We start from the raw sequence: 24,717 nt of genomic DNA on the forward strand, positions 1-24,717 counted from the left end.
CAATGTAACGTCTTTTCCGCTTTGAGAAACGCTCAATTTGCTTAGTCTGGAGAACCGTAAACAAATCATTTAACGGTCCGGGGTAGAGCCGCAGCTTGAAAGTCGTTCCTTTAATTTGAACTTAAGAAACGTTCGGCCGATCTGATTAAGGATTTATTCGTGACCTTGAAAAAAAACGGAAGTTATGTAATTCGAAATCCAAAAATTAAACTATTTACCGACGTTCGTCTGGCATTGATAGAGATGACAATTGGTCACTGTCACCAACATTATTTATCGTCGGCGATAATGGAATTTTTAAAAAAAAGTTTTGTTTTCAAAAAATATTCCCGTTTTTTTCTTTTTCATAGCAACTCTTTTTCATGTTAGTTTAAACAAAAGCCAAAAGAATCGAGTTTGACTTTCTTGGGTGGTCTGATAATCAGACCCTGCTCTTCAACGCAACCCTACGACGGTTTTCCGCGGGTACTTTTGCTTGCTGCATTTCTGCCCTAAGCCGCTACGTACCTCGTTAAGAAATCTGGTTCACTTCGAGCTCCCCCGAGCGCACCATATTGACGGTAAACTTCGTGCGGACGTTAAATCTCCACAGCGTGATGATCATCAGAGTCTCCACCCTCACACCATCCTCGAATTCCGCCTTCCAAGACGCTGGATTACAAGTGGACGCCACTCCTCCCAGTCAACGACGCTTCTCGAGTTGCGACCTTTCAATCGTTAGAACGTCCCTAACGAAATATGGTTAAAATGTTATATTAACTGGAGAGAATAAATGTCCCGTCCATTACCACATTTTTCATGAAGATAGAATACGGCAGAGCCCGGATAGCTCAGTCGGTAGAGCGTTAGGCTTTTAAACTAACGGTCCTGGGTTCGAGCCCCAGTTCGGGCGGGTAAATGTAGCGATTTTTTATTCGTTGTCAGTTTTATAACTAACGTCAATGTAACGTCTTTTCCGCTTTGAGAAACGCTCAATTTGCTTAGTCTGGAGAACCGTAAACAAATCATTTAACGGTCCGGGGTAGAGCCGCAGCTTGAAAGTCGTTCCTTTAATTTGAACTTAAGAAACGTTCGGCCGATCTGATTAAGGATTTATTCGTGACCTTGAAAAAAAACGGAAGTTATGTAATTCGAAATCCAAAAATTAAACTATTTACCGACGTTCGTCTGGCATTGATAGAGATGACAATTGGTCACTGTCACCAACATTATTTATCGTCGGCGATAATGGAATTTTTAAAAAAAAGTTTTGTTTTCAAAAAATATTCCCGTTTTTTTCTTTTTCATAGCAACTCTTTTTCATGTTAGTTTAAACAAAAGCCAAAAGAATCGAGTTTGACTTTCTTGGGTGGTCTGATAATCAGACCCTGCTCTTAAACGCAACCCTTCGACGGTTTTCCGCGGGTAATTTTGCTTGCTGCATTTCTGCCCTAAACCGCTACGTACCTCGTTAAGAAACCTGGTTCACTTCGAGCTCCCCCAAGCGCACCATATTGACGGTAAACTTCGTGCGGACGTTAAATCTCCACAGCGTGATGATCATCAGAGTCTCCACCCTCACACCATCCTCGAATTCCGCCTTCCAAGACGCTGGATTACAAGTGGACGCCACTCCTCCCAGTCAACGACGCTTCTCGAGTTGCGACCTTTCAATCGTTAGAACATCCCTAACGAAATATGGTTAAAATGTTATATTAACTGGAGAGAATAAATGTCCCGTCCATTACCACATTTTTCATGAAGATAGAATACGGCAGAGCCCGGATAGCTCAGTCGGTGGAGCGTTAGGCTTTTAACCTAACGGTCCTGGGTTCGAGCCCCAGTTCGGGCGGGTAAATGTAGCGATTTTTTATTCGTTGTCAGTTTTATAACTAACGTCAATGTAACGTCTTTTCCGCTTTGAGAAACGCTCAATTTGCTTAGTCTGGAGAACCGTAAACAAATCATTTAACGGTCCGGGGTAGAGCCGCAGCTTGAAAGTCGTTCCTTTAATTTGAACTTAAGAAACGTTCGGCCGATCTGATTAAGGATTTATTCGTGACCTTGAAAAAAAACGGAAGTTATGTAATTCGAAATCCAAAAATTAAACTATTTACCGACGTTCGTCTGGCATTGATAGAGATGACAATTGGTCACTGTCACCAACATTATTTATCGTCGGCGATAATGGAATTTTTAAAAAAAAGTTTTGTTTTCAAAAAATATTCCCGTTTTTTTCTTTTTCATAGCAACTCTTTTTCATGTTAGTTTAAACAAAAGCCAAAAGAATCGAGTTTGACTTTCTTGGGTGGTCTGATAATCAGACCCTGCTCTTCAACGCAACCCTACGACGGTTTTCCGCGGGTACTTTTGCTTGCTGCATTTCTGCCCTAAGCCGCTACGTACCTCGTTAAGAAATCTGGTTCACTTCGAGCTCCCCCGAGCGCACCATATTGACGGTAAACTTCGTGCGGACGTTAAATCTCCACAGCGTGATGATCATCAGAGTCTCCACCCTCACACCATCCTCGAATTCCGCCTTCCAAGACGCTGGATTACAAGTGGACGCCACTCCTCCCAGTCAACGACGCTTCTCGAGTTGCGACCTTTCAATCGTTAGAACGTCCCTAACGAAATATGGTTAAAATGTTATATTAACTGGAGAGAATAAATGTCCCGTCCATTACCACATTTTTCATGAAGATAGAATACGGCAGAGCCCGGATAGCTCAGTCGGTAGAGCGTTAGGCTTTTAAACTAACGGTCCTGGGTTCGAGCCCCAGTTCGGGCGGGTAAATGTAGCGATTTTTTATTCGTTGTCAGTTTTATAACTAACGTCAATGTAACGTCTTTTCCGCTTTGAGAAACGCTCAATTTGCTTAGTCTGGAGAACCGTAAACAAATCATTTAACGGTCCGGGGTAGAGCCGCAGCTTGAAAGTCGTTCCTTTAATTTGAACTTAAGAAACGTTCGGCCGATCTGATTAAGGATTTATTCGTGACCTTGAAAAAAAACGGAAGTTATGTAATTCGAAATCCAAAAATTAAACTATTTACCGACGTTCGTCTGGCATTGATAGAGATGACAATTGGTCACTGTCACCAACATTATTTATCGTCGGCGATAATGGAATTTTTAAAAAAAAGTTTTGTTTTCAAAAAATATTCCCGTTTTTTTCTTTTTCATAGCAACTCTTTTTCATGTTAGTTTAAACAAAAGCCAAAAGAATCGAGTTTGACTTTCTTGGGTGGTCTGATAAACAGACCCTGCTCTTAAACGCAACCCTACGACGGTTTTCCGCGGGTAATTTTGCTTGCTGCATTTCTGCCCTAAACCGCTACGTACCTCGTTAAGAAACCTGGTTCACTTCGAGCTCCCCCAAGCGCACCATATTGACGGTAAACTTCGTGCGGACGTTAAATCTCCACAGCGTGATGATCATCAGAGTCTCCACAGTCACACCATCCTCGAATTCCGCTTTCCAAGACGCTGGATTACAAGAGGACGCCACTCCTCCCAGTCAACGACGCTTCTCGAGTTGCGACCTTTCAATCGTTAGAACATCCCTAACGAAATATGGTTAAAATGTTATATTAACTGGAGAGAATAAATGTCCCGTCCATTACCACATTTTTCATGAAGATAGAATACGGCAGAGCCCGGATAGCTCAGTCGGTGGAGCGTTAGGCTTAAAACCTAACGGTCCTGGGTTCGAGCCCCAGTTCGGGCGGGTAAATGTAGCGATTTTTTATTCGTTGTCAGTTTTATAACTAACGTCAATGTAACGTCTTTTCCGCTTTGAGAAACGCTCAATTTGCTTAGTCTGGAGAACCGTAAACAAATCATTTAACGGTCCGGGGTAGAGCCGCAGCTTGAAAGTCGTTCCTTTAATTTGAACTTAAGAAACGTTCGGCCGATCTGATTAAGGATTTATTCGTGACCTTGAAAAAAAACGGAAGTTATGTAATTCGAAATCCAAAAATTAAACTATTTACCGACGTTCGTCTGGCATTGATAGAGATGACAATTGGTCACTGTCACCAACATTATTTATCGTCGGCGATAATGGAATTTTTAAAAAAAAGTTTTGTTTTCAAAAAATATTCCCGTTTTTTTCTTTTTCATAGCAACTCTTTTTCATGTTAGTTTAAACAAAAGCCAAAAGAATCGAGTTTGACTTTCTTGGGTGGTCTGATAAACAGACCCTGCTCTTAAACGCAACCCTACGACGGTTTTCCGCGGGTAATTTTGCTTGCTGCATTTCTGCCCTAAACCGCTACGTACCTCGTTAAGAAACCTGGTTCACTTCGAGCTCCCCCAAGCGCACCATATTGACGGTAAACTTCGTGCGGACGTTAAATCTCCACAGCGTGATGATCATCAGAGTCTCCACAGTCACACCATCCTCGAATTCCGCTTTCCAAGACGCTGGATTACAAGAGGACGCCACTCCTCCCAGTCAACGACGCTTCTCGAGTTGCGACCTTTCAATCGTTAGAACATCCCTAACGAAATATGGTTAAAATGTTATATTAACTGGAGAGAATAAATGTCCCGTCCATTACCACATTTTTCATGAAGATAGAATACGGCAGAGCCCGGATAGCTCAGTCGGTGGAGCGTTAGGCTTAAAACCTAACGGTCCTGGGTTCGAGCCCCAGTTCGGGCGGGTAAATGTAGCGATTTTTTATTCGTTGTCAGTTTTATAACTAACGTCAATGTAACGTCTTTTCCGCTTTGAGAAACGCTCAATTTGCTTAGTCTGGAGAACCGTAAACAAATCATTTAACGGTCCGGGGTAGAGCCGCAGCTTGAAAGTCGTTCCTTTAATTTGAACTTAAGAAACGTTCGGCCGATCTGATTAAGGATTTATTCGTGACCTTGAAAAAAAACGGAAGTTATGTAATTCGAAATCCAAAAATTAAACTATTTACCGACGTTCGTCTGGCATTGATAGAGATGACAATTGGTCACTGTCACCAACATTATTTATCGTCGGCGATAATGGAATTTTTAAAAAAAAGTTTTGTTTTCAAAAAATATTCCCGTTTTTTTCTTTTTCATAGCAACTCTTTTTCATGTTAGTTTAAACAAAAGCCAAAAGAATCGAGTTTGACTTTCTTGGGTGGTCTGATAATCAGACCCTGCTCTTAAACGCAACCCTTCGACGGTTTTCCGCGGGTAATTTTGCTTGCTGCATTTCTGCCCTAAACCGCTACGTACCTCGTTAAGAAACCTGGTTCACTTCGAGCTCCCCCAAGCGCACCATATTGACGGTAAACTTCGTGCGGACGTTAAATCTCCACAGCGTGATGATCATCAGAGTCTCCACCCTCACACCATCCTCGAATTCCGCCTTCCAAGACGCTGGATTTCAAGAGGACGCCACTCCTCCCAGTCAACGACGCTTCTCGAGTTGCGACCTTTCAATCGTTAGAACATCCCTAACGAAATATGGTTAAAATGTTATATTAACTGGAGAGAATAAATGTCCCGTCCATTACCACATTTTTCATGAAGATAGAATACGGCAGAGCCCGGATAGCTCAGTCGGTGGAGCGTTAGGCTTAAAACCTAACGGTCCTGGGTTCGAGCCCCAGTTCGGGCGGGTAAATGTAGCGATTTTTTATTCGTTGTCAGTTTTATAACTAACGTCAATGTAACGTCTTTTCCGCTTTGAGAAACGCTCAATTTGCTTAGTCTGGAGAACCGTAAACAAATCATTTAACGGTCCGGGGTAGAGCCGCAGCTTGAAAGTCGTTCCTTTAATTTGAACTTAAGAAACGTTCGGCCGATCTGATTAAGGATTTATTCGTGACCTTGAAAAAAAACGGAAGTTATGTAATTCGAAATCCAAAAATTAAACTATTTACCGACGTTCGTCTGGCATTGATAGAGATGACAATTGGTCACTGTCACCAACATTATTTATCGTCGGCGATAATGGAATTTTTAAAAAAAAGTTTTGTTTTCAAAAAATATTCCCGTTTTTTTCTTTTTCATAGCAACTCTTTTTCATGTTAGTTTAAACAAAAGCCAAAAGAATCGAGTTTGACTTTCTTGGGTGGTCTGATAAACAGACCCTGCTCTTAAACGCAACCCTACGACGGTTTTCCGCGGGTAATTTTGCTTGCTGCATTTCTGCCCTAAACCGCTACGTACCTCGTTAAGAAACCTGGTTCACTTCGAGCTCCCCCAAGCGCACCATATTGACGGTAAACTTCGTGCGGACGTTAAATCTCCACAGCGTGATGATCATCAGAGTCTCCACAGTCACACCATCCTCGAATTCCGCTTTCCAAGACGCTGGATTACAAGAGGACGCCACTCCTCCCAGTCAACGACGCTTCTCGAGTTGCGACCTTTCAATCGTTAGAACATCCCTAACGAAATATGGTTAAAATGTTATATTAACTGGAGAGAATAAATGTCCCGTCCATTACCACATTTTTCATGAAGATAGAATACGGCAGAGCCCGGATAGCTCAGTCGGTGGAGCGTTAGGCTTAAAACCTAACGGTCCTGGGTTCGAGCCCCAGTTCGGGCGGGTAAATGTAGCGATTTTTTATTCGTTGTCAGTTTTATAACTAACGTCAATGTAACGTCTTTTCCGCTTTGAGAAACGCTCAATTTGCTTAGTCTGGAGAACCGTAAACAAATCATTTAACGGTCCGGGGTAGAGCCGCAGCTTGAAAGTCGTTCCTTTAATTTGAACTTAAGAAACGTTCGGCCGATCTGATTAAGGATTTATTCGTGACCTTGAAAAAAAACGGAAGTTATGTAATTCGAAATCCAAAAATTAAACTATTTACCGACGTTCGTCTGGCATTGATAGAGATGACAATTGGTCACTGTCACCAACATTATTTATCGTCGGCGATAATGGAATTTTTAAAAAAAAGTTTTGTTTTCAAAAAATATTCCCGTTTTTTTCTTTTTCATAGCAACTCTTTTTCATGTTAGTTTAAACAAAAGCCAAAAGAATCGAGTTTGACTTTCTTGGGTGGTCTGATAATCAGACCCTGCTCTTAAACGCAACCCTTCGACGGTTTTCCGCGGGTAATTTTGCTTGCTGCATTTCTGCCCTAAACCGCTACGTACCTCGTTAAGAAACCTGGTTCACTTCGAGCTCCCCCAAGCGCACCATATTGACGGTAAACTTCGTGCGGACGTTAAATCTCCACAGCGTGATGATCATCAGAGTCTCCACCCTCACACCATCCTCGAATTCCGCCTTCCAAGACGCTGGATTTCAAGAGGACGCCACTCCTCCCAGTCAACGACGCTTCTCGAGTTGCGACCTTTCAATCGTTAGAACATCCCTAACGAAATATGGTTAAAATGTTATATTAACTGGAGAGAATAAATGTCCCGTCCATTACCACATTTTTCATGAAGATAGAATACGGCAGAGCCCGGATAGCTCAGTCGGTGGAGCGTTAGGCTTAAAACCTAACGGTCCTGGGTTCGAGCCCCAGTTCGGGCGGGTAAATGTAGCGATTTTTTATTCGTTGTCAGTTTTATAACTAACGTCAATGTAACGTCTTTTCCGCTTTGAGAAACGCTCAATTTGCTTAGTCTGGAGAACCGTAAACAAATCATTTAACGGTCCGGGGTAGAGCCGCAGCTTGAAAGTCGTTCCTTTAATTTGAACTTAAGAAACGTTCGGCCGATCTGATTAAGGATTTATTCGTGACCTTGAAAAAAAACGGAAGTTATGTAATTCGAAATCCAAAAATTAAACTATTTACCGACGTTCGTCTGGCATTGATAGAGATGACAATTGGTCACTGTCACCAACATTATTTATCGTCGGCGATAATGGAATTTTTAAAAAAAAGTTTTGTTTTCAAAAAATATTCCCGTTTTTTTCTTTTTCATAGCAACTCTTTTTCATGTTAGTTTAAACAAAAGCCAAAAGAATCGAGTTTGACTTTCTTGGGTGGTCTGATAATCAGACCCTGCTCTTCAACGCAACCCTACGACGGTTTTCCGCGGGTACTTTTGCTTGCTGCATTTCTGCCCTAAGCCGCTACGTACCTCGTTAAGAAATCTGGTTCACTTCGAGCTCCCCCGAGCGCACCATATTGACGGTAAACTTCGTGCGGACGTTAAATCTCCACAGCGTGATGATCATCAGAGTCTCCACCCTCACACCATCCTCGAATTCCGCCTTCCAAGACGCTGGATTACAAGTGGACGCCACTCCTCCCAGTCAACGACGCTTCTCGAGTTGCGACCTTTCAATCGTTAGAACGTCCCTAACGAAATATGGTTAAAATGTTATATTAACTGGAGAGAATAAATGTCCCGTCCATTACCACATTTTTCATGAAGATAGAATACGGCAGAGCCCGGATAGCTCAGTCGGTAGAGCGTTAGGCTTTTAAACTAACGGTCCTGGGTTCGAGCCCCAGTTCGGGCGGGTAAATGTAGCGATTTTTTATTCGTTGTCAGTTTTATAACTAACGTCAATGTAACGTCTTTTCCGCTTTGAGAAACGCTCAATTTGCTTAGTCTGGAGAACCGTAAACAAATCATTTAACGGTCCGGGGTAGAGCCGCAGCTTGAAAGTCGTTCCTTTAATTTGAACTTAAGAAACGTTCGGCCGATCTGATTAAGGATTTATTCGTGACCTTGAAAAAAAACGGAAGTTATGTAATTCGAAATCCAAAAATTAAACTATTTACCGACGTTCGTCTGGCATTGATAGAGATGACAATTGGTCACTGTCACCAACATTATTTATCGTCGGCGATAATGGAATTTTTAAAAAAAAGTTTTGTTTTCAAAAAATATTCCCGTTTTTTTCTTTTTCATAGCAACTCTTTTTCATGTTAGTTTAAACAAAAGCCAAAAGAATCGAGTTTGACTTTCTTGGGTGGTCTGATAATCAGACCCTGCTCTTAAACGCAACCCTTCGACGGTTTTCCGCGGGTAATTTTGCTTGCTGCATTTCTGCCCTAAACCGCTACGTACCTCGTTAAGAAACCTGGTTCACTTCGAGCTCCCCCAAGCGCACCATATTGACGGTAAACTTCGTGCGGACGTTAAATCTCCACAGCGTGATGATCATCAGAGTCTCCACCCTCACACCATCCTCGAATTCCGCCTTCCAAGACGCTGGATTACAAGAGGACGCCACTCCTCCCAGTCAACGACGCTTCTCGAGTTGCGACCTTTCAATCGTTAGAACATCCCTAACGAAATATGGTTAAAATGTTATATTAACTGGAGAGAATAAATGTCCCGTCCATTACCACATTTTTCATGAAGATAGAATACGGCAGAGCCCGGATAGCTCAGTCGGTGGAGCGTTAGGCTTATAACCTAACGGTCCTGGGTTCGAGCCCCAGTTCGGGCGGGTAAATGTAGCGATTTTTTATTCGTTGTCAGTTTTATAACTAACGTCAATGTAACGTCTTTTCCGCTTTGAGAAACGCTCAATTTGCTTAGTCTGGAGAACCGTAAACAAATCATTTAACGGTCCGGGGTAGAGCCGCAGCTTGAAAGTCGTTCCTTTAATTTGAACTTAAGAAACGTTCGGCCGATCTGATTAAGGATTTATTCGTGACCTTGAAAAAAAACGGAAGTTATGTAATTCGAAATCCAAAAATTAAACTATTTACCGACGTTCGTCTGGCATTGATAGAGATGACAATTGGTCACTGTCACCAACATTATTTATCGTCGGCGATAATGGAATTTTTAAAAAAAAGTTTTGTTTTCAAAAAATATTCCCGTTTTTTTCTTTTTCATAGCAACTCTTTTTCATGTTAGTTTAAACAAAAGCCAAAAGAATCGAGTTTGACTTTCTTGGGTGGTCTGATAATCAGACCCTGCTCTTAAACGCAACCCTTCGACGGTTTTCCGCGGGTAATTTTGCTTGCTGCATTTCTGCCCTAAACCGCTACGTACCTCGTTAAGAAACCTGGTTCACTTCGAGCTCCCCCGAGCGCACCATATTGACGGTAAACTTCGTGCGGACGTTAAATCTCCACAGCGTGATGATCATCAGAGTCTCCACCCTCACACCATCCTCGAATTCCGCCTTCCAAGACGCTGGATTACAAGAGGACGCCACTCCTCCCAGTCAACGACGCTTCTCGAGTTGCGACCTTTCAATCGTTAGAACGTCCCTAACGAAATATGGTTAAAATGTTATATTAACTGGAGAGAATAAATGTCCCGTCCATTACCACATTTTTCATGAAGATAGAATACGGCAGAGCCCGGATAGCTCAGTCGGTAGAGCGTTAGGCTTTTAAACTAACGGTCCTGGGTTCGAGCCCCAGTTCGGGCGGGTAAATGTAGCGATTTTTTATTCGTTGTCAGTTTTATAACTAACGGCAATGTAACGTCTTTTCCGCTTTGAGAAACGCTCAATTTGCTTAGTCTGGAGAACCTTAAACAAATCATTTAACGGTCCGGGGTAGAGCCGCAGCTTGAAAGTCGTTCCTTTAATTTGAACTTAAGAAACGTTCGGCCGATCTGATTAAGGATTTATTCGTGACCTTGAAAAAAACGGAAGTTATGTAATTCGAAATCCAAAAATTAAACTATTTGCCGACGTTCGTCTCGCATTGATAGAGATGACAATTGGTCACTGTCACCAACATTATTTATCGTCGGCGATAATGGAATTTTTAAAAAAAGTTTTGTTTTCAAAAAATATTCCCGTTTTTTTCTTTTTCATAGCAACTCTTTTTCATGTTAGTTTAAACAAAAGCCAAAAGAATCGAGTTTGACTTTCTTGGGTGGTCTGATAATCAGACCCTGCTCTTAAACGCAACCCTACGACGGTTTTCCGCGGGTAATTTTGCTTGCTGCATTTCTGCCCTAAGCCGCTACGTACCTCGTTAAGAAACCTGGTTCACTTCGAGCTCCCCCAAGCGCACCATATTGACGGTAAACTTCGTGCGGACGTTAAATCTCCACAGCGTGATGATCATCAGAGTCTCCACCCTCACACCATCCTCGAATTCCGCCTTCCAAGACGCTGGATTACAAGAGGACGCCACTCCTCCCAGTCAACGACGCTTCTCGAGTTGCGACCTTTCAATCGTTAGAACATCCCTAACGAAATATGGTTAAAATGTTATATTAACTGGAGAGAATAAATGTCCCGTCCATTACCACATTTTTCATGAAGATAGAATACGGCAGAGCCCGGATAGCTCAGTCGGTGGAGCGTTAGGCTTTTAACCTAATGGTCCTGGGTTCGAGCCCCAGTTCGGGCGGGTAAATGTAGCGATTTTTTATTCGTTGTCAGTTTTATAACTAACGTCAATGTAACGTCTTTTCCGCTTTGAGAAACGCTCAATTTGCTTAGTCTGGAGAACCGTAAACAAATCATTTAACGGTCCGGGGTAGAGCCGCAGCTTGAAAGTCGTTCCTTTAATTTGAACTTAAGAAACGTTCGGCCGATCTGATTAAGGATTTATTCGTGACCTTGAAAAAAAACGGAAGTTATGTAATTCGAAATCCAAAAATTAAACTATTTACCGACGTTCGTCTGGCATTGATAGAGATGACAATTGGTCACTGTCACCAACATTATTTATCGTCGGCGATAATGGAATTTTTAAAAAAAAGTTTTGTTTTCAAAAAATATTCCCGTTTTTTTCTTTTTCATAGCAACTCTTTTTCATTTTAGTTTAAACAAAAGCCAAAAGAATCGAGTTTGACTTTCTTGGGTGGTCTGATAATCAGACCCTGCTCTTAAACGCAACCCTTCGACGGTTTTCCGCGGGTAATTTTGCTTGCTGCATTTCTGCCCTAAACCGCTACGTACCTCGTTAAGAAACCTGGTTCACTTCGAGCTCCCCCAAGCGCACCATATTGACGGTAAACTTCGTGCGGACGTTAAATCTCCACAGCGTGATGATCATCAGAGTCTCCACCCTCACACCATCCTCGAATTCCGCCTTCCAAGACGCTGGATTACAAGAGGACGCCACTCCTCCCAGTCAACGACGCTTCTCGAGTTGCGACCTTTCAATCGTTAGAACATCCCTAACGAAATATGGTTAAAATGTTATATTAACTGGAGAGAATAAATGTCCCGTCCATTACCACATTTTTCATGAAGATAGAATACGGCAGAGCCCGGATAGCTCAGTCGGTGGAGCGTTAGGCTTATAACCTAACGGTCCTGGGTTCGAGCCCCAGTTCGGGCGGGTAAATGTAGCGATTTTTTATTCGTTGTCAGTTTTATAACTAACGTCAATGTAACGTCTTTTCCGCTTTGAGAAACGCTCAATTTGCTTAGTCTGGAGAACCGTAAACAAATCATTTAACGGTCCGGGGTAGAGCCGCAGCTTGAAAGTCGTTCCTTTAATTTGAACTTAAGAAACGTTCGGCCGATCTGATTAAGGATTTATTCGTGACCTTGAAAAAAAACGGAAGTTATGTAATTCGAAATCCAAAAATTAAACTATTTACCGACGTTCGTCTGGCATTGATAGAGATGACAATTGGTCACTGTCACCAACATTATTTATCGTCGGCGATAATGGAATTTTTAAAAAAAAGTTTTGTTTTCAAAAAATATTCCCGTTTTTTTCTTTTTCATAGCAACTCTTTTTCATGTTAGTTTAAACAAAAGCCAAAAGAATCGAGTTTGACTTTCTTGGGTGGTCTGATAATCAGACCCTGCTCTTAAACGCAACCCTTCGACGGTTTTCCGCGGGTAATTTTGCTTGCTGCATTTCTGCCCTAAACCGCTACGTACCTCGTTAAGAAACCTGGTTCACTTCGAGCTCCCCCAAGCGCACCATATTGACGGTAAACTTCGTGCGGACGTTAAATCTCCACAGCGTGATGATCATCAGAGTCTCCACCCTCACACCATCCTCGAATTCCGCCTTCCAAGACGCTGGATTACAAGAGGACGCCACTCCTCCCAGTCAACGACGCTTCTCGAGTTGCGACCTTTCAATCGTTAGAACGTCCCTAACGAAATATGGTTAAAATGTTATATTAACTGGAGAGAATAAATGTCCCGTCCATTACCACATTTTTCATGAAGATAGAATACGGCAGAGCCCGGATAGCTCAGTCGGTAGAGCGTTAGGCTTTTAAACTAACGGTCCTGGGTTCGAGCCCCAGTTCGGGCGGGTAAATGTAGCGATTTTTTATTCGTTGTCAGTTTTATAACTAACGGCAATGTAACGTCTTTTCCGCTTTGAGAAACGCTCAATTTGCTTAGTCTGGAGAACCTTAAACAAATCATTTAACGGTCCGGGGTAGAGCCGCAGCTTGAAAGTCGTTCCTTTAATTTGAACTTAAGAAACGTTCGGCCGATCTGATTAAGGATTTATTCGTGACCTTGAAAAAAACGGAAGTTATGTAATTCGAAATCCAAAAATTAAACTATTTACCGACGTTCGTCTGGCATTGATAGAGATGACAATTGGTCACTGTCACCAACATTATTTATCGTCGGCGATAATGGAATTTTTAAAAAAAAGTTTTGTTTTCAAAAAATATTCCCGTTTTTTTCTTTTTCATAGCAACTCTTTTTCATGTTAGTTTAAACAAAAGCCAAAAGAATCGAGTTTGACTTTCTTGGGTGGTCTGATAATCAGACCCTGCTCTTCAACGCAACCCTACGACGGTTTTCCGCGGGTACTTTTGCTTGCTGCATTTCTGCCCTAAGCCGCTACGTACCTCGTTAAGAAATCTGGTTCACTTCGAGCTCCCCCGAGCGCACCATATTGACGGTAAACTTCGTGCGGACGTTAAATCTCCACAGCGTGATGATCATCAGAGTCTCCACCCTCACACCATCCTCGAATTCCGCCTTCCAAGACGCTGGATTACAAGAGGACGCCACTCCTCCCAGTCAACGACGCTTCTCGAGTTGCGACCTTTCAATCGTTAGAACGTCCCTAACGAAATATGGTTAAAATGTTATATTAACTGGAGAGAATAAATGTCCCGTCCATTACCACATTTTTCATGAAGATAGAATACGGCAGAGCCCGGATAGCTCAGTCGGTAGAGCGTTAGGCTTTTAAACTAACGGTCCTGGGTTCGAGCCCCAGTTCGGGCGGGTAAATGTAGCGATTTTTTATTCGTTGTCAGTTTTATAACTAACGGCAATGTAACGTCTTTTCCGCTTTGAGAAACGCTCAATTTGCTTAGTCTGGAGAACCTTAAACAAATCATTTAACGGTCCGGGGTAGAGCCGCAGCTTGAAAGTCGTTCCTTTAATTTGAACTTAAGAAACGTTCGGCCGATCTGATTAAGGATTTATTCGTGACCTTGAAAAAAACGGAAGTTATGTAATTCGAAATCCAAAAATTAAACTATTTACCGACGTTCGTCTCGCATTGATAGAGATGACAATTGGTCACTGTCACCAACATTATTTATCGTCGGCGATAATGGAATTTTTAAAAAAAGTTTTGTTTTCAAAAAATATTCCCGTTTTTTTCTTTTTCATAGCAACTCTTTTTCATGTTAGTTTAAACAAAAGCCAAAAGAATCGAGTTTGACTTTCTTGGGTGGTCTGATAATCAGACCCTGCTCTTAAACGCAACCCTACGACGGTTTTCCGCGGGTAATTTTGCTTGCTGCATTTCTGCCCTAAGCCGCTACGTACCTCGTTAAGAAACCTGGTTCACTTCGAGCTCCCCCAAGCGCACCATATTGACGGTAAACTTCGTGCGGACGTTAAATCTCCACAGCGTGATGATCATCAGAGTCTCCACCCTCACACCATCCTCGAATTCCGCCTTCCAAGACGCTGGATTACAAGAGGACGCCACTCCTCCCAGTCAACGACGCTTCTCGAGTTGCGACCTTTCAATCGTTAGAACGTCCCTAACGAAATATGGTTAAAATGTTATATTAACTGGAGAGAATAAATGTCCCGTCCATTACCACATTTTTCATGAAGATAGAATACGGCAGAGCCCGGATAGCTCAGTCGGTAGAGCGTTAGGCTTTTAAACTAACGGTCCTGGGTTCGAGCCCCAGTTCGGGCGGGTAAATGTAGCGATTTTTTATTCGTTGTCAGTTTTATAACTAACGGCAATGTAACGTCTTTTCCGCTTTGAGAAACGCTCAATTTGCTTAGTCTGGAGAACCTTAAACAAATCATTTAACGGTCCGGGGTAGAGCCGCAGCTTGAAAGTCGTTCCTTTAATTTGAACTTAAGAAACGTTCGGCCGATCTGATTAAGGATTTATTCGTGACCTTGAAAAAAACGGAAGTTATGTAATTCGAAATCCAAAAATTAAACTATTTACCGACGTTCGTCTCGCATTGATAGAGATGACAATTGGTCACTGTCACCAACATTATTTATCGTCGGCGATAATGGAATTTTTAAAAAAAGTTTTGTTTTCAAAAAATATTCCCGTTTTTTTCTTTTTCATAGCAACTCTTTTTCATGTTAGTTTAAACAAAAGCCAAAAGAATCGAGTTTGACTTTCTTGGGTGGTCTGATAATCAGACCCTGCTCTTAAACGCAACCCTACGACGGTTTTCCGCGGGTAATTTTGCTTGCTGCATTTCTGCCCTAAGCCGCTACGTACCTCGTTAAGAAACCTGGTTCACTTCGAGCTCCCCCAAGCGCACCATATTGACGGTAAACTTCGTGCGGACGTTAAATCTCCACAGCGTGATGATCATCAGAGTCTCCACCCTCACACCATCCTCGAATTCCGCCTTCCAAGACGCTGGATTACAAGAGGACGCCACTCCTCCCAGTCAACGACGCTTCTCGAGTTGCGACCTTTCAATCGTTAGAACATCCCTAACGAAATATGGTTAAAATGTTATATTAACTGGAGAGAATAAATGTCCCGTCCATTACCACATTTTTCATGAAGATAGAATACGGCAGAGCCCGGATAGCTCAGTCGGTGGAGCGTTAGGCTTTTAACCTAACGGTCCTGGGTTCGAGCCCCAGTTCGGGCGGGTAAATGTAGCGATTTTTTATTCGTTGTCAGTTTTATAACTAACGTCAATGTAACGTCTTTTCCGCTTTGAGAAACGCTCAATTTGCTTAGTCTGGAGAACCGTAAACAAATCATTTAACGGTCCGGGGTAGAGCCGCAGCTTGAAAGTCGTTCCTTTAATTTGAACTTAAGAAACGTTCGGCCGATCTGATTAAGGATTTATTCGTGACCTTGAAAAAAAACGGAAGTTATGTAATTCGAAATCCAAAAATTAAACTATTTACCGACGTTCGTCTGGCATTGATAGAGATGACAATTGGTCACTGTCACCAACATTATTTATCGTCGGCGATAATGGAATTTTTAAAAAAAAGTTTTGTTTTCAAAAAATATTCCCGTTTTTTTCTTTTTCATAGCAACTCTTTTTCATGTTAGTTTAAACAAAAGCCAAAAGAATCGAGTTTGACTTTCTTGGGTGGTCTGATAATCAGACCCTGCTCTTAAACGCAACCCTACGACGGTTTTCCGCGGGTAATTTTGCTTGCTGCATTTCTGCCCTAAGCCGCTACGTACCTCGTTAAGAAACCTGGTTCACTTCAAGCTCCCCCAAGCGCACCATATTGACGGTAAACTTCGTGCGGACGTTAAATCTCCACAGCGTGATGATCATCAGAGTCTCCACCCTCACACCATCCTCGAATTCCGCCTTCCAAGACGCTGGATTACAAGAGGACGCCACTCCTCCCAGTCAACGACGCTTCTCGAGTTGCGACCTTTCAATCGTTAGAACATCCCTAACGAAATATGGTTAAAATGTTATATTAACTGGAAATAATAAATGTCCCGTCCATTACCACATTTTTCATGAAGATAGACTACGGCAGAGCCCGGATAGCTCAGTCGGTGGAGCGTTAGGCTTTTAACCTAACGGTCCTGGGTTCGAGCCCCAGTTCGGGCGGGTAAATGTAGCGATTTTTTATTCGTTGTCAGTTTTATAACTAACGGCAATGTAACGTCTTTTCCGCTTTGAGAAACGCTCAATTTTCTTAGTCTGGAGAACCTTAAACAAATCATTTAACGGTCCGGGGTAGAGCCGCAGCTTGAAAGTCGTTCCTTTAATTTGAACTTAAGAAACGTTCGGCCGATCTGATTAAGGATTTATTCGTGACCTTGAAAGAAAACGGAAGTTATGTAATTCGAAATCCAAAAATTAAACTATTTACCGACGTTCGTCTGGCATTGATAGAGATGACAATTGGTCACTGTCACCAACATTATTTATCGTCGGCGATAATGGAATTTTTAAAAAAAGTTTTGTTTTCAAAAAATATTCCCGTTTTTTTCTTTTTCATAGCAACTCTTTTTCATGTTAGTTTAAACAAAAGCCAAAAGAATCGAGTTTGACTTTCTTGGGTGGTCTGATAATCAGACCCTGCTCTTAAACGCAACCCTACGACGGTTTTCCGCGGGTAATTTTGCTTGCTGCATTTCTGCCCTAAGCCGCTACGTACCTCGTTAAGAAACCTGGTTCACTTCGAGCTCCCCCAAGCGCACCATATTGACGGTAAACTTCGTGCGGACGTTAAATCTCCACAGCGTGATGATCATCAGAGTCTCCACCCTCACACCATCCTCGAATTCCGCCTTCCAAGACGCTGGATTACAAGAGGACGCCACTCCTCCCAGTCAACGACGCTTCTCGAGTTGCGACCTTTCAATCGTTAGAACATCCCTAACGAAATATGGTTAAAATGTTATATTAACTGGAGAGAATAAATGTCCCGTCCATTACCACATTTTTCATGAAGATAGAATACGGCAGAGCCCGGATAGCTCAGTCGGTGGAGCGTTAGGCTTTTAACCTAACGGTCCTGGGTTCGAGCCCCAGTTCGGGCGGGTAAATGTAGCGATTTTTTATTCGTTGTCAGTTTTATAACTAACGTCAATGTAACGTCTTTTCCGCTTTGAGAAACGCTCAATTTGCTTAGTCTGGAGAACCGTAAACAAATCATTTAACGGTCCGGGGTAGAGCCGCAGCTTGAAAGTCGTTCCTTTAATTTGAACTTAAGAAACGTTCGGCCGATCTGATTAAGGATTTATTCGTGACCTTGAAAAAAAACGGAAGTTATGTAATTCGAAATCCAAAAATTAAACTATTTACCGACGTTCGTCTGGCATTGATAGAGATGACAATTGGTCACTGTCACCAACATTATTTATCGTCGGCGATAATGGAATTTTTTAAAAAAAGTTTTGTTTTCAAAAAATATTCCCGTTTTTTTCTTTTTCATAGCAACTCTTTTTCATGTTAGTTTAAACAAAAGCCAAAAGAATCGAGTTTGACTTTCTTGGGTGGTCTGATAATCAGACCCTGCTCTTAAACGCAACCCTACGACGGTTTTCCGCGGGTAATTTTGCTTGCTGCATTTCTGCCCTAAGCCGCTACGTACCTCGTTAAGAAACCTGGTTCACTTCAAGCTCCCCCAAGCGCACCATATTGACGGTAAACTTCGTGCGGACGTTAAATCTCCACAGCGTGATGATCATCAGAGTCTCCACCCTCACACCATCCTCGAATTCCGCCTTCCAAGACGCTGGATTACAAGAGGACGCCACTCCTCCCAGTCAACGACGCTTCTCGAGTTGCGACCTTTCAATCGTTAGATCATCCCTAACGAAATATGGTTAAAATGTTATATTAACTGGAAATAATAAATGTCCCGTCCATTACCACATTTTTCATGAAGATAGACTACGGCAGAGCCCGGATAGCTCAGTCGGTGGAGCGTTAGGCTTTTAACCTAACGGTCCTGGGTTCGAGCCCCAGTTCGGGCGGGTAAATGTAGCGATTTTTTATTCGTTGTCAGTTTTATAACTAACGGCAATGTAACGTCTTTTCCGCTTTGAGAAACGCTCAATTTTCTTAGTCTGGAGAACCTTAAACAAATCATTTAACGGTCCGGGGTAGAGCCGCAGCTTGAAAGTCGTTCCTTTAATTTGAACTTAAGAAACGTTCGGCCGATCTGATTAAGGATTTATTCGTGACCTTGAAAGAAAACGGAAGTTATGTAATTCGAAATCCAAAAATTAAACTATTTACCGACGTTCGTCTGGCATTGATAGAGATGACAATTGGTCACTGTCACCAACATTATTTATCGTCGGCGATAATGGAATTTTTAAAAAAAAGTTTTGTTTTCAAAAAATATTCCCGTTTTTTTCTTTTTCATAGCAACTCTTTTTCATGTTAGTTTAAACAAAAGCCAAAAGAATCGAGTTTGACTTTCTTGGGTGGTCTGATAATCAGACCCTGCTCTTAAACGCAACCCTACGACGGTTTTCCGTGGGTAATTTTGCTTGCTGCATTTCTGCCCTAAGCCGCTACGTACCTCGTTAAGAAACCTGGTTCACTTCGAGCTCCCGCAAGCGCACCATATTGACGGTAAACTTCGTGCGGACGTTAAATCTCCACAGCGTGATGATCATCAGAGTCTCCACCCTCACACCATCCTAAAATTCCGCCTTCCAAGACGCTGGATTACAAGAGGACGCCACTCCTCGCAGTCAACGACGCTTCTCGAGTTGCGACCTTTCAATCGTTAGAACATCCCTAACGAAATATGGTTAAAATGTTATATTAACTGGAGAGAATAAATGTCCCGTCCATTACCACATTTTTCATGAAGATAGAATACGGTAGAGCCCGGATAGCTCAGTCGGTGGAGCGTTAGGCTTTTAACCTAACGGTCCTGGGTTCGAGCCCCAGTTCGGGCGGGTAAATGTAGCGATTTTTTATTCGTTGTCAGTTTTATAACTAACGACAATGTAACGTCTTTTCCGCTTTGAGAAACGCTCAATTTGCTTAGTCTGGAGAACCTTAAACAAATCATTTAACGGTCCGGGGTAGAGCCGCAGCTTGAAAGTCGTTCCTTTAATTTGAACTTAAGAAACGTTCGGCCGATCTGATTAAGGATTTATTCGTGACCTTGAAAGAAAACGGAAGTTATGTAATTCGAAATCCAAAAATTAAACTTTTTACCGACGTTCGTCTGGCATTGATAGAGATGACAATTGGTCACTGTCACCAACATTATTTATCGTCGGCGATAATGGAATTTTTAAAAAAAAAAATTTGTTTTCAAAAAATATTCCCGTTTTTTTCTTTTTCATAGCAACTCTTTTTCATGTTAGTTTAAACAAAAGCCAAAAGAATCGAGTTTGACTTTCTTGGGTGGTCTGATAATCAGACCCTGCTCTTAAACGCAACCCTACGACGGTTTTCCGTGGGTAATTTTGCTTGCTGCATTTCTGCCCTAAGCCGCTACGTACCTCGTTAAGAAACCTGGTTCACTTCGAGCTCCCGCAAGCGCACCATATTGACGGTAAACTTCGTGCGGACGTTAAATCTCCACAGCGTGATGATCATCAGAGTCTCCACCCTCACACCATCCTAAAATTCCGCCTTCCAAGACGCTGGATTACAAGAGGACGCCACTCCTCCCAGTCAACGACGCTTCTCGAGTTGCGACCTTTCAATCGTTAGAACATCCCTAACGAAATATGGTTAAAATGTTATATTAACTGGAGAGAATAAATGTCCCGTCCATTACCACATTTTTCATGAAGATAGAATACGGCAGAGCCCGGATAGCTCAGTCGGTGGAGCGTTAGGCTTTTAACCTAACGGTCCTGGGTTCGAGCCCCAGTTCGGGCGGGTAAATGTAGCGATTTTTTATTCGTTGTCAGTTTTATAACTAACGGCAATGTAACGTCTTTTCCGCTTTGAGAAACGCTCAATTTGCTTAGTCTGGAGAACCTTAAACAAATCATTTAACGGTCCGGGGTAGAGCCGCAGCTTGAAAGTCGTTCCTTTAATTTGAACTTAAGAAACGTTCGGCCGATCTGATTAAGGATTTATTCGTGACCTTGAAAGAAAACGGAAGTTATGTAATTCGAAATCCAAAAATTAAACTATTTACCGACGTTCGTCTGGCATTGATAGAGATGACAATTGGTCACTGTCACCAACATTATTTATCGTCGGCGATAATGGAATTTTTAAAAAAAAGTTTTGTTTTCAAAAAATATTCCCGTTTTTTTCTTTTTCATAGCAACTCTTTTTCATGTTAGTTTAAACAAAAGCCAAAAGAATCGAGTTTGACTTTCTTGGGTGGTCTGATAATCAGACCCTGCTCTTAAACGCAACCCTACGACGGTTTTCCGTGGGTAATTTTGCTTGCTGCATTTCTGCCCTAAGCCGCTACGTACCTCGTTAAGAAACCTGGTTCACTTCGAGCTCCCGCAAGCGCACCATATTGACGGTAAACTTCGTGCGGACGTTAAATCTCCACAGCGTGATGATCATCAGAGTCTCCACCCTCACACCATCCTAAAATTCCGCCTTCCAAGACGCTGGATTACAAGAGGACGCCACTCCTCCCAGTCAACGACGCTTCTCGAGTTGCGACCTTTCAATCGTTAGAACATCCCTAACGAAATATGGTTAAAATGTTATATTAACTGGAGAGAATAAATGTCCCGTCCATTACCACATTTTTCATGAAGATAGAATACGGCAGAGCCCGGATAGCTCAGTCGGTGGAGCGTTAGGCTTTTAACCTAACGGTCCTGGGTTCGAGCCCCAGTTCGGGCGGGTAAATGTAGCGATTTTTTATTCGTTGTCAGTTTTATAACTAACGGCAATGTAACGTCTTTTCCGCTTTGAGAAACGCTCAATTTGCTTAGTCTGGAGAACCTTAAACAAATCATTTAACGGTCCGGGGTAGAGCCGCAGCTTGAAAGTCGTTCCTTTAATTTGAACTTAAGAAACGTTCGGCCGATCTGATTAAGGATTTATTCGTGACCTTGAAAGAAAACGGAAGTTATGTAATTCGAAATCCAAAAATTAAACTATTTACCGACGTTCGTCTGGCATTGATAGAGATGACAATTGGTCACTGTCACCAACATTATTTATCGTCGGCGATAATGGAATTTTTAAAAAAAAGTTTTGTTTTCAAAAAATATTCCCGTTTTTTTCTTTTTCATAGCAACTCTTTTTCATGTTAGTTTAAACAAAAGCCAAAAGAATCGAGTTTGACTTTCTTGGGTGGTCTGATAATCAGACCCTGCTCTTAAACGCAACCCTACGACGGTTTTCCGTGGGTAATTTTGCTTGCTGCATTTCTGCCCTAAGCCGCTACGTACCTCGTTAAGAAACCTGGTTCACTTCGAGCTCCCGCAAGCGCACCATATTGACGGTAAACTTCGTGCGGACGTTAAATCTCCACAGCGTGATGATCATCAGAGTCTCCACCCTCACACCATCCTAAAATTCCGCCTTCCAAGACGCTGGATTACAAGAGGACGCCACTCCTCCCAGTCAACGACGCTTCTCGAGTTGCGACCTTTCAATCGTTAGAACGTCCCTAACGAAATATGGTTAAAATGTTATATTAACTGGAGAGAATAAATGTCCCGTCCATTACCACATTTTTCATGAAGATAGAATACGGCAGAGCCCGGATAGCTCAGTCGGTGGAGCGTTAGGCTTTTAACCTAACGGTCCTGGGTTCGAGCCCCAGTTCGGGCGGGTAAAAGTAGCGATTTTTTATTCGTTGTCAGTTTTATAACTAACGGCAATGTAACGTCTTTTCCGCTTTGAGAAACGCTCAATTTGCTTAGTCTGGAGAACCTTAAACAAATCATTTAACGGTCCGGGGTAGAGCCGCAGCTTGAAAGTCGTTCCTTTAATTTGAACTTAAGAAACGTTCGGCCGATCTGATTAAGGATTTATTCGTGACCTTGAAAGAAAACGGAAGTTATGTAATTCGAAATCCAAAAATTAAACTATTTACCGACGTTCGTCTGGCATTGATAGAGATGACAATTGGTCACTGTCACCAACATTATTTATCGTCGGCGATAATGGAATTTTTTAAAAAAAGTTTTGTTTTCAAAAAATATTCCCGTTTTTTTCTTTTTCATAGCAACTCTTTTTCATGTTAGTTTAAACAAAAGCCAAAAGAATCGAGTTTGACTTTCTTGGGTGGTCTGATAATCAGACCCTGCTCTTCAACGCAACCCTACGACGGTTTTCCGCGGGTACTTTTGCTTGCTGCATTTCTGCCCTAAGCCGCTACGTACCTCGTTAAGAAATCTGGTTCACTTCGAGCTCCCCCGAGCGCACCATATTGACGGTAAACTTCGTGCGGACGTTAAATCTCCACAGCGTGATGATCATCAGAGTCTCCACCCTCACACCATCCTCGAATTCCGCCTTCCAAGACGCTGGATTACAAGAGGACGCCACTCCTCCCAGTCAACGACGCTTCTCGAGTTGCGACCTTTCAATCGTTAGAACGTCCCTAACGAAATATGGTTAAAATGTTATATTAACTGGAGAGAATAAATGTCCCGTCCATTACCACATTTTTCATGAAGATAGAATACGGCAGAGCCCGGATAGCTCAGTCGGTAGAGCGTTAGGCTTTTAAACTAACGGTCCTGGGTTCGAGCCCCAGTTCGGGCGGGTAAATGTAGCGATTTTTTATTCGTTGTCAGTTTTATAACTAACGGCAATGTAACGTCTTTTCCGCTTTGAGAAACGCTCAATTTGCTTAGTCTGGAGAACCTTAAACAAATCATTTAACGGTCCGGGGTAGAGCCGCAGCTTGAAAGTCGTTCCTTTAATTTGAACTTAAGAAACGTTCGGCCGATCTGATTAAGGATTTATTCGTGACCTTGAAAAAAACGGAAGTTATGTAATTCGAAATCCAAAAATTAAACTATTTACCGACGTTCGTCTCGCATTGATAGAGATGACAATTGGTCACTGTCACCAACATTATTTATCGTCGGCGATAATGGAATTTTTAAAAAAAAGTTTTGTTTTCAAAAAATATTCCCGTTTTTTTCTTTTTCATAGCAACTCTTTTTCATGTTAGTTTAAACAAAAGCCAAAAGAATCGAGTTTGACTTTCTTGGGTGGTCTGATAATCAGACCCTGCTCTTAAACGCAACCCTACGACGGTTTTCCGCGGGTAATTTTGCTTGCTGCATTTCTGCCCTAAGCCACTACGTACCTCGTTAAGAAACCTGGTTCACTTCGAGCTCCCCCAAGCGCACCATATTGACGGTAAACTTCGTGCGGACGTTAAATCTCCACAGCGTGATGATCATCAGAGTTTCCACCCTCACACCATCCTCGAATTCCGCCTTCCAAGACGCTGGATTACAAGAGGACGCCACTCCTCCCAGTCAACGACGCTTCTCGAGTTGCGACCTTTCAATCGTTAGAACATCCCTAACGAAATATGGTTAAAATGTTATATTAACTGGAGAGAATAAATGTCCCGTCCATTACCACATTTTTCATGAAGATAGAATACGGCAGAGCCCGGATAGCTCAGTCGGTGGAGCGTTAGGCTTTTAACCTAACGGTCCTGGGTTCGAGCCCCAGTTCGGGCGGGTAAATGTAGCGATTTTTTATTCGTTGTCAGTTTTATAACTAACGGCAATGTAACGTCTTTTCCGCTTTGAGAAACGCTCAATTTGCTTAGTCTGGAGAACCTTAAACAAATCATTTAACGGTCCGGGGTAGAGCCGCAGCTTGAAAGTCGTTCCTTTAATTTGAACTTAAGAAACGTTCGGCCGATCTGATTAAGGATTTATTCGTGACCTTGAAAGAAAACGGAAGTTATGTAATTCGAAATCCAAAAATTAAACTTTTTACCGACGTTCGTCTGGCATTGATAGAGATGACAATTGGTCACTGTCACCAACATTATTTATCGTCGGCGATAATGGAATTTTTAAAAAAAAGTTT

General features: G+C 42.2%; 34 non-coding genes across 34 annotated transcripts; 8 read left to right on the forward strand and 26 right to left on the reverse strand.

Annotated features, from left to right (window-relative positions):
- Positions 1-384: 384 nt before the first annotated feature.
- LOC149964953 (signal recognition particle RNA) lies at positions 385-683 on the reverse strand. The gene has a single exon (XR_016474136.1).
- A 640-nt stretch (positions 684-1,323) lies between these two features.
- Positions 1,324-1,622, reverse strand: LOC149964954 (signal recognition particle RNA). Its single transcript, XR_016473252.1, has one exon.
- Positions 1,623-2,262: 640 nt separating this feature from the next.
- On the reverse strand, positions 2,263-2,561 carry LOC149964955 (signal recognition particle RNA). The gene has a single exon (XR_016474143.1).
- A 640-nt stretch (positions 2,562-3,201) lies between these two features.
- Positions 3,202-3,500, reverse strand: LOC149964956 (signal recognition particle RNA). Its single transcript, XR_016473280.1, has one exon.
- Positions 3,501-3,636: 136 nt separating this feature from the next.
- TRNAL-UAA (transfer RNA leucine (anticodon UAA)) lies at positions 3,637-3,709 on the forward strand. Its single transcript has one exon. It is a non-coding gene; the product is annotated as a tRNA-Leu (tRNA).
- A 431-nt stretch (positions 3,710-4,140) lies between these two features.
- Positions 4,141-4,439, reverse strand: LOC149964958 (signal recognition particle RNA). Its single transcript, XR_016473282.1, has one exon.
- A 136-nt stretch (positions 4,440-4,575) lies between these two features.
- On the forward strand, positions 4,576-4,648 carry TRNAL-UAA (transfer RNA leucine (anticodon UAA)). The gene has a single exon. It is a non-coding gene; the product is annotated as a tRNA-Leu (tRNA).
- Positions 4,649-5,079: 431 nt separating this feature from the next.
- LOC149964960 (signal recognition particle RNA) lies at positions 5,080-5,378 on the reverse strand. The gene has a single exon (XR_016473238.1).
- Positions 5,379-5,514: 136 nt separating this feature from the next.
- On the forward strand, positions 5,515-5,587 carry TRNAL-UAA (transfer RNA leucine (anticodon UAA)). The gene has a single exon. It is a non-coding gene; the product is annotated as a tRNA-Leu (tRNA).
- Positions 5,588-6,018: 431 nt separating this feature from the next.
- On the reverse strand, positions 6,019-6,317 carry LOC149964962 (signal recognition particle RNA). Its single transcript, XR_016473303.1, has one exon.
- Positions 6,318-6,453: 136 nt separating this feature from the next.
- TRNAL-UAA (transfer RNA leucine (anticodon UAA)) lies at positions 6,454-6,526 on the forward strand. Its single transcript has one exon. It is a non-coding gene; the product is annotated as a tRNA-Leu (tRNA).
- A 431-nt stretch (positions 6,527-6,957) lies between these two features.
- LOC149964964 (signal recognition particle RNA) lies at positions 6,958-7,256 on the reverse strand. Its single transcript, XR_016473239.1, has one exon.
- Positions 7,257-7,392: 136 nt separating this feature from the next.
- TRNAL-UAA (transfer RNA leucine (anticodon UAA)) lies at positions 7,393-7,465 on the forward strand. Its single transcript has one exon. It is a non-coding gene; the product is annotated as a tRNA-Leu (tRNA).
- Positions 7,466-7,896: 431 nt separating this feature from the next.
- Positions 7,897-8,195, reverse strand: LOC149964966 (signal recognition particle RNA). The gene has a single exon (XR_016474145.1).
- A 640-nt stretch (positions 8,196-8,835) lies between these two features.
- LOC149964967 (signal recognition particle RNA) lies at positions 8,836-9,134 on the reverse strand. Its single transcript, XR_016473172.1, has one exon.
- Positions 9,135-9,270: 136 nt separating this feature from the next.
- TRNAI-UAU (transfer RNA isoleucine (anticodon UAU)) lies at positions 9,271-9,343 on the forward strand. The gene has a single exon. It is a non-coding gene; the product is annotated as a tRNA-Ile (tRNA).
- Positions 9,344-9,774: 431 nt separating this feature from the next.
- LOC149964969 (signal recognition particle RNA) lies at positions 9,775-10,073 on the reverse strand. Its single transcript, XR_016473182.1, has one exon.
- Positions 10,074-10,711: 638 nt separating this feature from the next.
- On the reverse strand, positions 10,712-11,010 carry LOC149964970 (signal recognition particle RNA). Its single transcript, XR_016474434.1, has one exon.
- A 136-nt stretch (positions 11,011-11,146) lies between these two features.
- Positions 11,147-11,219, forward strand: TRNAK-UUU (transfer RNA lysine (anticodon UUU)). Its single transcript has one exon. It is a non-coding gene; the product is annotated as a tRNA-Lys (tRNA).
- A 431-nt stretch (positions 11,220-11,650) lies between these two features.
- On the reverse strand, positions 11,651-11,949 carry LOC149964972 (signal recognition particle RNA). The gene has a single exon (XR_016473175.1).
- A 136-nt stretch (positions 11,950-12,085) lies between these two features.
- On the forward strand, positions 12,086-12,158 carry TRNAI-UAU (transfer RNA isoleucine (anticodon UAU)). The gene has a single exon. It is a non-coding gene; the product is annotated as a tRNA-Ile (tRNA).
- Positions 12,159-12,589: 431 nt separating this feature from the next.
- On the reverse strand, positions 12,590-12,888 carry LOC149964974 (signal recognition particle RNA). Its single transcript, XR_016473176.1, has one exon.
- Positions 12,889-13,527: 639 nt separating this feature from the next.
- On the reverse strand, positions 13,528-13,826 carry LOC149964975 (signal recognition particle RNA). The gene has a single exon (XR_016473815.1).
- Positions 13,827-14,464: 638 nt separating this feature from the next.
- LOC149964976 (signal recognition particle RNA) lies at positions 14,465-14,763 on the reverse strand. The gene has a single exon (XR_016474445.1).
- Positions 14,764-15,401: 638 nt separating this feature from the next.
- LOC149964977 (signal recognition particle RNA) lies at positions 15,402-15,700 on the reverse strand. The gene has a single exon (XR_016474456.1).
- A 640-nt stretch (positions 15,701-16,340) lies between these two features.
- On the reverse strand, positions 16,341-16,639 carry LOC149964978 (signal recognition particle RNA). The gene has a single exon (XR_016472892.1).
- Positions 16,640-17,278: 639 nt separating this feature from the next.
- LOC149964979 (signal recognition particle RNA) lies at positions 17,279-17,577 on the reverse strand. The gene has a single exon (XR_016474467.1).
- A 640-nt stretch (positions 17,578-18,217) lies between these two features.
- Positions 18,218-18,516, reverse strand: LOC149964980 (signal recognition particle RNA). Its single transcript, XR_016472894.1, has one exon.
- A 640-nt stretch (positions 18,517-19,156) lies between these two features.
- On the reverse strand, positions 19,157-19,455 carry LOC149964981 (signal recognition particle RNA). The gene has a single exon (XR_016473198.1).
- Positions 19,456-20,096: 641 nt separating this feature from the next.
- Positions 20,097-20,395, reverse strand: LOC149964982 (signal recognition particle RNA). Its single transcript, XR_016473122.1, has one exon.
- Positions 20,396-21,035: 640 nt separating this feature from the next.
- On the reverse strand, positions 21,036-21,334 carry LOC149964983 (signal recognition particle RNA). The gene has a single exon (XR_016473123.1).
- A 640-nt stretch (positions 21,335-21,974) lies between these two features.
- LOC149964984 (signal recognition particle RNA) lies at positions 21,975-22,273 on the reverse strand. Its single transcript, XR_016473125.1, has one exon.
- Positions 22,274-22,913: 640 nt separating this feature from the next.
- Positions 22,914-23,212, reverse strand: LOC149964985 (signal recognition particle RNA). The gene has a single exon (XR_016473817.1).
- A 639-nt stretch (positions 23,213-23,851) lies between these two features.
- On the reverse strand, positions 23,852-24,150 carry LOC149964986 (signal recognition particle RNA). Its single transcript, XR_016474152.1, has one exon.
- Positions 24,151-24,717: the final 567 nt, after the last annotated feature.

The sequence above is a fragment of the Leiobunum rupestre genome, chromosome 1 (genome assembly GCF_980474605.1).
Source record: "Leiobunum rupestre chromosome 1, qqLeiRupe1.1.hap1, whole genome shotgun sequence".
Taxonomy (NCBI): Eukaryota; Metazoa; Arthropoda; class Arachnida; order Opiliones; family Sclerosomatidae; genus Leiobunum; species Leiobunum rupestre.